The 10,986-nt window shown below is 35.9% G+C and overlaps 1 long non-coding RNA gene across 1 annotated transcript; it reads right to left on the bottom strand.

Annotated features, from left to right (window-relative positions):
• Positions 1-4,167: 4,167 nt before the first annotated feature.
• On the bottom strand, positions 4,168-10,674 carry LOC127514796 (uncharacterized). Its single transcript, XR_007930703.1, has 3 exons — positions 7,735-10,674; positions 5,925-6,234; positions 4,168-4,715 (listed from the first exon to the last, which is right to left on the bottom strand). It is a non-coding gene; the product is annotated as an uncharacterized LOC127514796 (long non-coding RNA).
• Positions 10,675-10,986: the final 312 nt, after the last annotated feature.

Raw genomic sequence — 10,986 nt, 5'->3', positions numbered from 1 at the left:
TAGAAATCTTCTGTAACATTATAAATGTCTTTACTGTCAATTTTGATCAATTTAATGTGTCCTTGCTGAATATAAGTAAGAATTTATTTCCAAATAGTCACAGGAATTAAAAAAATGTTTAATAAATTAAATCTGGTCCAACTCATCAATTTAAAGGGAAAAAAAAAAAAAAAATCAGTTCTCCTAAGGAAAACATGCGATTTTAAGAATTTTCAAGTAATAAAAAAAAGAAAACTCTAAGCAGTACCATATATTTTAAAGCCAACTTTCACTGTACACTTTTCATTCGTGTTTTCAGCACTATCTGATCTTCCAGGCTGAAAATGGAGCTGAACATTGAACTAAAGCATTTAAATGTTTTTTGTTTTGTTTTTTTCTTGGTCTTTTTGTACACTAGCATAGTGCACAGCCTTTACCTGAGAGGAGCTAAATGAAATATTACTCTCTTCACTTTTTAAAACTGGGAGGATTGGAGCAGCAGTCCTAATGGCTAATGTAGAATCATATTTCAATGGCTAAAGTGATTGGCCTGGTATTAAAAAAGAAATTTATTACATGAACGTGTATAGCAGTGCTGTTAATCTGTAATTCAGAACTCTCCCTGATAATACTGTGGAACCTGTAATGCAGTAACAGTGCCCCCTTTTGAGTGGAGAGGCCCTTGATCTGTAACCTAGAAATACACCATGAGTCTCTCTCTCTCTGTGTGTGTGTGCTCCTATATTTTCTGTAAGGCTTTTTATGAATATCAACAAATTCAGAAATACTTATTTTCTTGTTTATTTCTAGTAACATAATTTGTATATATATAATATTACATTTTATAAATGAATTTCCTTTTCCTTTCTCATCTGAAACATCCGCCATTTCCACTACATAAAAAAAAAAAAAATCATGCTCTGGTAAGTCATAATGACATAAAAAGTTGAAATTATGACATAGTATGTCACAATTCAACTTTTTATCCCATAATTATGACTAAGTCAAAATGATGACAAAAAGTTGAAATTATGACTTTAAATGTCAAATTATGAGTCAGAAATATGAGATAAAAAGTCAAATTGCCTTTTAATCTCATAATGGACTTGTCATAATTGACTTTTTAGCTCATAATGAGTTTTGTCATAATTTTTACTTTTGATCTCATTTTTCTGACTGCCATAATTTTGACTTTTCATTTCATAATTACATAGTATGTCATAATTTTGACTTATGTCATGACTTACCAGAGCATGATTTTGTTCTTATATGGCAGAAATGAGCTTCCATATATATGAACACATTCAAAATCATTCAAAAGTAGTATTGTATAACAGATTTATTGTCTTATTGTATAGAAAACCAAACAGGGTTTGTTGACAATATTATTTCAAGTTAATTTCATCTTCAAATTCAAATCCTATAACTCATCTGTACTGTAGTACAGTGCACATTAAAAGCTACTTTGCAAAACCAGTCAGTCTACTTCCTCTTATAATCTATTGTGTTCAGTAAAGCAGCTGAGCGGACAGCAGCTCCACAGTGACAGGTGATACTGACTGTTGGTACGAACAAATAAAAACATCACATATACCTGGGATGTGCGATAAGTCACCAGCCAAAGCATCCCAGAATTCCTCTTGGGAGCCTGCCAAAAGATGTCAATCATCTGTAAACCAATCCAACATGAGAGCAGGAGGGTTCCAGAGATCATGTTCTGGTTGGTTTAGGATCTATGGATCTGCACGGCACCAAGCGGCCTTCAGCGATTACTGAAGTCAAACATCAGCCGTCTCACGTTAACCTGCCTTCTGATGAAACTGATAAAACCTTTCAGGAGGCAATAATGAGAAAATGCAACCAAGAGAGCCACTGTTTTACAATTCACTGTGTTGATGGGTTGACAAATTTAAAACGCTGGATTATCCTTATGGAGTCTCTAAATGTGTATTTGTTTGTAAAAATGTAATGATTTCAAACATCTTACAATGCCACCGATGTCCTGCAATACTCCGTAAATCACAATCACCCATTTCAATTACGACAGCAATGGGAATGTTCTGTCTGCAGGTTACCTGATTGAAGTCTCTTGAGTCGATGTGTATCTGATGTGATACGATGTACCTCAGGGAGGGTACTTGACGAGAGAGAGTGTCTCACAGATCAGAGATATCACTGATCCCATAATAATCCCATGATAATCCTACTGTGAGACAGCACTTAATCATCCTGTTTGTAATGTGATATGGATTAGGCCATTAGCAATCAGCATGAGCCCTAGACTGACACACCATAGGCACTAATGCAACCCAAAAAGCCAGGAATTGAGCCATTGACAAAAAACTGGGCCCAGTCAAACCACCTCATCTCAGATCACTGTTAACATGCCTCTCTAAAAACAATTCTCCAAATGACAATACAAATCAAGTAAACAAAAATACTCAACACTAGTGGTGAAATCAAAAGAGGAAGCTGATTACCAATATACTGCTGTTACTGCCACCAAAGCTTCATTTATTAGAGTAAAACTATAATATTGTGAAATATTTGTACTACTGTAACTGTTTTTTATTTTAATATATTTTAAAATTATTCTTGTAATGCAAAGCTGAATTTTCAGCATCATTACTCCAGTCTTCGGTGTCACATGATCCTTCAGAAATCATTCTAATATGATGATTGCTGTTTGAGAAACATGTCGGTAACACTTTAGTTTGGGGACCAATTCTCACAATTAACTTGCTTATTAGCTTGCATTTTACTATCATATTGGCTATGTATAAAGCACATATTAATGCCTTATTCTGCTTGACCATATTCTACATTCCTTAATCCTACCTTAAACTACCTTACTAACTATTAATAAGTAGTAAATTAGGAGATTGAGGCAAAAGTGAATATGTGTCCCACAAACTAAAGAGTGACCAACATTTCTTATCATTATCAATGTTGAAAACAGTTGTGCTGCTTAATATTTTTGCAGAAGCTGTGATACATTTTTTAAGGATTCTTGGTAACACTTTATTTTAAGGTGACATAGTTACATGTTACTACTAGGGGTGTAACGATACCCTCATGTCATGATTCTATACGTATCACAATACTGAACTCACGATATGATATTATTGTGATTCTCCATGACATATGGTAAAAGAATAACAAAAAAAATGTACTGTTGATTAAAATGCTAAATTTGGTATTACATTGGGGGTAGAAATGAATAGGCTTGGACTTGGTGCTGGTAACCCAATGACATGGTGACACCAGAATAAAAATATTCATGATTCTAACGCTGAAACACAGATTTACTTTAGATGAATATGTTTTCACTCTGTCACTGACTAGATATATTTAAAATAATGTAGGCCACTTTTTACTGGTAACATACAGTAAGACATTTGGCATTATCAGGACCCACAAATATTCCCCCATTGCATTATTATACATTATATTCAACATTATATATAGTAGTTTATTGTAGTACTGACGCTAAAACTCTGTAAACTTGGATTTTTTTACTTACACAGTAATTTTCATATTGTCACTATCCACGATACAATATTGTTGCATTTTTGTATTGCGATATATTTTGACACAATATATTGTTACACCCCTAGTTACTACATGAACTTTCGTAATAACAGTAAATTCTGCATAATTACAAGTAACTAACCCTAAACCTAACCCTATGGTAAGTACATAAAACCAGTCATAAGTCACACGGGTATATTTGTAGCAATAGCCAACAATACATTGTATGGGTCAAAATTTTCTTTTATGCCAAAAATCATCAGGATATTAAGTAAAGATCATGTTCCATGAAGACATTTTGTACATTTCCTACCATAAATATATCAAAAATGTATTTTTGTGAGTGGATATGCATTGCTAAGGACTTCATTTGGACAACTTTAAAGGCGATTTTTTCAATATTTTGATTTTTTTTGCACTCCTTTAGATTTCAGATTTTCAAATAGTTGTATCTCGACCAAACCATTAATCAATTTAAAGCTTATTTATTCAGCTTTCAGAAGATGTATAAATCTTAATCTTAAAAAATTGCCCCCTATGACTGGTTTTGTGGTCCAGGGTCACAAATGTCACTTTTGATGTATTTAATGCATCCTTGCTCAATAAAAGTATTAATTTCTTTAAAAAAATCTTATTGACCCCCAAACATTTATACAGTAGTGTACATAATACAATTTAATCACAGTAAATTAATCTCAAAAAATCTTAATTATTCCTTATTTTACACATTAACTCAAAATTCAACACAAAAGGCAATCATGCATTGACAAGAATGCCAGTCAGTTACAATAATTTATCTTTAATTTAATAATTTCTACCAGATCTGTTAATCAAGTGGGCAGTAATCTCAAAATGTCTGAATAATCGGTCTTTCCAATATATCAGTCCATCATTATTGCTATATGAGGTAGAAGAAATGCATGCATGCCTTTCCCTGCATGTAAACTGATGCACTGCCCATGAATCTACACACTCCAGATATCCCTAACCAGGTTTGTGTGCGTGTGTATCAGTGACTCCATGCAGTAAAAGCCTTTAATTTGACCTGTATTGTTCAGTTAATTCACTATACCATCAGACTAGCGTGAGTGTCCCTTTCTTCCTGTCTGTCACACAGCCAAAGGGCAACTTTCATCCCGGATCAGGTGACTGAGTAAAGCTTCATCACGTATGATCGCTGCAGCAGAGGGACTCACGAGATGATCCTGCACACACAAACACACAGTTAAACTCAATGAAACATGAGCTATTCTTTACATATAGAGAAAAAAATCCTATTTAAGAAAAAAAAAGCATGGTACAATCACAATTTAATGCAAGGACACTGGTTTCCAAGAAAATCCTCCTATGTTCCTCTTAAATTCTTACACTGTATTCACTGGACTGCGATACACAAGACTCCTTTCTCAGGTCCTTCAGAACGGTTCTTATTATGTGGGACAGTGAGATCAGAGAGACCTCGGTGAGAAAAGGAGAGTTTGTGCCCTAATGCCCTATAAGTGATCTCTGGCAGCAGAGCTCAAATGCATGAGTTCTGCATATTGTGTTGATGAATTGAGTTTGTCTTTGATGAGCAAACCTGGTCGATAGTGTACCATACCTCGGTCTGAATGCTGCTCAAGGCTATGTTCCCGCTCTAAATGAGAAGTTGATAGGGTCAATACTCGCGCACACACACATATTTCTTTATGCATGTCGTATTAGATACACTTGTGTCGGTGTGAGACGGTACTTCTTTTCACTTAAAGAGGCACCTCAGCCTTGTGCACTCTTCGCTCTTTTGATTCAAAAGCAAGATATTCCTGAACAAAGAACTGTCACCCATTTTCTCCATTAGAAACTTGCTGTGAAAACAAGCCTTTTACTGAGAAGACATCCTTGTGACATTCAAACAAAAAACAAATGGCAGAATTTGCAAGGTTAACAGACCTGGAAAGAAGCGAGCCGCTTTAAAGCTAAATCCCAATTTCCTGGGATTGTGCTCATGACTGTTTCTTTTTCTGAAAAGTGTGCAAGCACCAGTTTGCTTTCAATGCGATGACACTAACAACAAGCTCTAGGACAGCAGACAAAATTTGAATGAACATAAAGGTTCATAGCCTGAAGAAATGTAACTTTACAGTCCCTATAAATGGGAATATGTTCCTTAAGTGAACACACACACACACACACACACACACACAGCAAGGGACGGTCATGTGGGATGTTCAAGGAGCTGTGAGTGCTATCCTGTTTACACTCTCTCAGATGGGACCCCGAGCACCTGGTAATTAAAATTGCTAATCATGCACAATTACCCATCCAAGCTTCCCACTCTGAAAGTGGCCTCTCACACTCTCTGGAAGTGTGGGGTAAAAGGGGGAAGAATGTTAGTCATCTTTTGATTAGCGTTCTGTGGCAGGAGCACCTCTCACCGCAGTTTTGTCTTGCGGAGCAGCCACCGCGAAGTCAGTGACAAAAGAGAGATGAACATCTGCTAGAGGTTGTCCGATGTTGCCAAGACCACCAGGCCAGGTGCGGATTTTACTGAGAGAGCTCGTTCCAGGGGAAAGGAGCACGCGGAGGCACCCTCGCAGGGCAAACATCCCTACGCCGTCACCTGTTTCTTTGTGCGGCACCAGCTGAGCGTGCAGGATCCACAGCTGCCTCTAACCCAAATCCCCCTCTTGTGTTTGTTTTCCTTTCCAAAACGAGTCACCTGTTTTAAGTTGGTCACCTCAGGGCCTGTTTGCAATGGAAACCATTGTTTGATCAGAAAACATAAGTAAACATCATATTTTAGTTGATAAAATCAGTCAATACATTTTAAATGGGAAAAAAACAGCAAATAAAATTAACTAAGTATTTGATAAGAGACAAATAATGACAGTACATAAATAATATAGGCATAGGGCCTATATATTATATATACAGTACTGTGCAGAAGTCTTAGGCACGTTAGTATTTTCACCCCAAAAAATGGATTTAAGCCAGTTATTTATATCTTTTGCTGTAGTGTGTCAGTAGGAAATATCAGTTTACATTTCCAAACATTCCTTTTGCCATTAATTGTAATAATCCAGTGAGATTTTTGTACGCACAAGGAGTCTGACAACAGATCTGATCTCACCATCATCAAGTCCATATGGGATTACATGAAGAAACAGAAAAAACTGAGACAGACTAAATCCAGAAGAACTGCGGCAATGTCTCCAATACACTTGAAGAAACCTTAATGCAAAGCTACCTGAAAAACTATGTACAAGTGTACAAAAGCTATTTTAAACGCACTTTTAACAGTACTGTAACGTTGGATGTAGGTTTCTTCAAGCGTATTGGAGACGTTTCTGCAGCTTTTCTGGATTTAGTCTGTCTCCGTTTTTTCTGTTTCTTCATGTAATCCCAGAATGACTCGATGATGGTGAGATCAGATCTCTGTGTGGCGCACCGGCTGTTGTCAGACTGCTTGTGCATACAAAAATCTCACTGTATTATTACAATTAATGGCAAAATGAATGTTTGAAAATGTAAACTGATATTTCCTACTGACACACTACAGCAAAAGATATAGTGAAAATACTGAGACTAATACTAAGACTTTTGCACAGAAGTATATATATATAGTTATAAATTACTAGTTATAAATACTATAACCTTACCCTAAAACAGAAAGCTTTTTGCATTTTACAGCTATACATATATATATATTTTTACAATTATATATAATCTATATCTCACTTCTGGGTACAAATTTGTCCCTAAAATATGGTTAAGCAGGTATACACACACACACACACACACACACACACACACACACACATTAGGTTTACATGTTTAAAGGGGACTTTCCTCAGACATGTTTTTATACTGTACAAACTGTATATTCTATCCTGTAACCCTAAACACAACCCTCACAGAAAATTTTCTGCATTTTTACATATTCAAAAACATAATTTAGTGTGATTTATAAGATGTTTTCCTCATGAGGACCAAAATAAAAGCTAAAATTAATATTTATTATTTAATAATATTATTTATTAGTATTATGTATAGTATTATGGTAGTATTATTTTTTATACTGGTATTATTTGTGGGGACATTTGGTCCCCATAACGTAGGGTTTACCACGACCACACACATACACACACACACACACACACACACACAAAAGATTTATAGCCTACATCTATGTATAGGCCTAATTGTAATGTAAAAACAAATACATATTTGTAAGACGCCACCAACCTTTCGTTTTAACTTCTTTTAGGGAGGTTCAAGTTTTAATTAGGGGGTCAGACCCCTCCTGCATCCTGGCTAGGTGCAGTCCACGGAGTAATTAGCAAGGCTAGTTGGGGAGGGCTGCGGAAAACAATCGCCCCTGCTGTTTGCTCAAGTTCGAGCCCGCTGAACTGACTTAATTGGCCGTGTAATAATGTCGACCTGAGGAGGGCTTGCGTGAAAGGGCTGTCCCGGTTCCCACAAACCCCGGGGCCAGCGCCAATCTAGCCCCTCGCTGAAAGACTGACGGGAAGAAAAGCGACACCGTACAATGCCTCGCTCCGCTCGCTCGGGCGGGTGAAGGATTTCACCGTCTAATTAGGCGCGCCCTGTTTCCATAGCCACACACGGCCCAGCAGGCCTGCTGCGCGCGGACCATGCGGAGCACTGTGGGTAGTCAAATTCAGACCGGTCGCTGATTAGGGTATTGTTCCCGTGTTTATCATCGGGGATGTTAATTACTTCGACGAATGATCGTTATTAATGAATTTCAATTGGACGTTGTTTCACTCATATTAGGCTTAAATGCGTAAAATCGAAAGTGCAACATTTCGGAAGACCTTTCCTATTATAGCCTATCAGTAATTAGAGGACTGGTTACTCACAACAAACACGACTGTTAATTTTGATGACTCGCAGGATAAAATTACAGGCATAGCTATTATGACTTTTTTTGTATTTATTTTTATCACAAGGAATATTTCCTCTATTCAAGAAAAATGTGTCCACCATCATCATCTATCATGGATAGGTCATCAACTCAAAAACACTATATTCAGACGTGATGACAGATAAAAGATTAAAGAAAAAAATTATAGGCCTAATATTAGTTTCAACAGCTGTCCCTGCGTGCTTGCATTATAAAAGTGGCAAGCAATATTGTAAGCAATCAACATTTCATTTAATTGTAAAATCATTTTAAAATCGTTTTTCTGTTCCTATCTAACACATGACATGTCTCTCACGCTGGTTGTCAGTAGCAGAGCGTCCTCCACTGGCAATGCTTGAAAAGAAATGCTTTGACTAAAAGAGAACCAGCCTGTTCAATCATTTGTAAGATCAATAATAGGTAATTATGTGTTGTATAATGCACACTGTAGCTCATAGGCATATATGTCTCTCACGGGTGCATATAGAGACTGTCAACACAGATTGTTATTGACAAAACCAGCAGCTTTAAATAATACCGTATGTCAAAAATAAATCTATTTTATTAGGACTTTGAAAGAATACAAATTCGATCATAGTCTGAAAATCTCATATAGCATCTGTGTCAATTAAAAGAGCCAGAACAATCTGTTTTAGCACAGAGACTTGTTCTTTTATTTGTAATATTCCTCTGCTGGATTTCATTTTCTGTATTGGTCTTTAAAAACACTTATGTGTTTTTGGCCTTTTAATATGATCAATATAATAAGGCATATTCTTCTTTTGATATTCAATCCTCTAAAGTCTGCTTAGGCAAATAGTGGCTTTCAAATCAAGTTTGCTTTCAACTTGATCCAGCCTTGCTTTTAAAAGTGATGTCTGTAATCCTCTGATATAATTTATTGCTAAACCTGCACGTCTCTCTTCATCAGAGGAGAACCTCACGGACACTCTTTAGACCTGGGCACTATAGAGGCCAAGACACACCAACTTAGACAAAATAAGGTCTTTGATAAAGCAGTTTAAAGGTAATAAACTGGCCTCTGGTTAAAAAAAAAAAAAAAACACTTTGCATAAATGAATATTGCATATGAATTTGTCATGTCTTTATATGACCAAGGTGCAGTTCTAACTGCTGTATTTATCAACATTAAAAAATATGTGAAAGCTTGTGATATTGTTCCAGTATATATCTTTTATAACTTTTATAAATCACCATGTTTTTACTCTCAAAACTGAGGGAATAAACAATGGCTATTTTACTGAGCACTAATACAGCACCTCATACACTTAAAACTCAAGAGCATAAATATTTATGAAATTTAGATGTAGGTCAGCAGCAGTGTTGGGGAAAGTTACAATATTGTGTTACTCCCTAAAAATGCATGTTCGCATTTAGTCTAGAACTACAATAACCATCATGTTTACGCAGCGCACACAACACCTCTGCACTTATTGGTATTTAACCATTTTTTTTGCAAAAACCTCTAAGTCCACTTCTTTGGTGGACAAGACATACACTCTAAAATTGAAAAAAACAAACAAAAAAAAAAACAAACAAATTTACACAGTAAAATACCGTTTTCCATTGAAACAGTAATATTCCATAAAAAAACAATGCATTCTGGGTAATATTTGTCATTTTAAGAAAAGAGGCCTATAGGCTACTTTCTCGAAAATGACAAATAATATTACCCAGAATGTATTTTAATGTACAGAATGCATTAGCTGCATCCTCCGGAGGTTGCATTTGAAGGCTGCATATGTCATCTGTAACCGTAATAAAATTGACTGTTGTTCCTTGTGAGGTGTAAAATACTGTCATTTCTTTCTTACTTTGCAATCTAACCATTATTTTTCTTAAATGAGACCACCTCGATGATGTATGCAACTTTCAAATGCCACCTCTGGAGGATGTAGTCTTTGAAATGAGACAGTAATTATAATATACAAAAGTAATATACTGTAAAAACAATGCATTATGGGTAATATTTGTCATTTTCGAGAAAGCAGCCTATAGGTTACTTTCTCAAAAATTACTAATAATATTACCCAGAATGCATTGTTTTACAGTATATTACCGTTTCAATGGAAAACGGTATTTTACTGTGTAAATTTTTTCTTTTTTAAGAAATGCTATAGTGAGCATTAAGTTTGAGCCGCGGTATCAAGGCCCCGCCCACACTCTCGCAGAATCGGTTAGTACAGTTTACTGCAGAACAACTCATTATGTTGGTGTGAAATAAACAAATGTAGACATTAAAGTTGAAGCTTCAATCTCCTACCAAAAATCCTGAAAAAAGTCTGCTGGTCACTCAGAGAAGCTGTCAATCTCAGCTGTCAATCATGAAGTCAAACCCCCATTTTTATAGCATCAAATAACTAAACCAAACTTTTTTTTAACTCTCAACTCTTATTTGAAGTGTAATTTAGATGTTTAGTTTGTCTCACGTCCCATTAAATTACATTTAGGTTTATGACCTATACTGGGACCACCTGGGGGTGATCGAGACGCTTTGGCTTTACTTTTCAGGAATTGTGTGGCACGTTTGGACAAAACATGATAAAAAC

Source organism: Ctenopharyngodon idella, chromosome 1 (genome assembly GCF_019924925.1).
Source record: "Ctenopharyngodon idella isolate HZGC_01 chromosome 1, HZGC01, whole genome shotgun sequence".
NCBI classification, from domain to species: domain Eukaryota; kingdom Metazoa; phylum Chordata; class Actinopteri; order Cypriniformes; family Xenocyprididae; genus Ctenopharyngodon; species Ctenopharyngodon idella.
The sequence above is the reverse complement of the archived record's forward strand: the minus strand, read 5'-3'. Positions and strand labels throughout refer to the sequence as shown.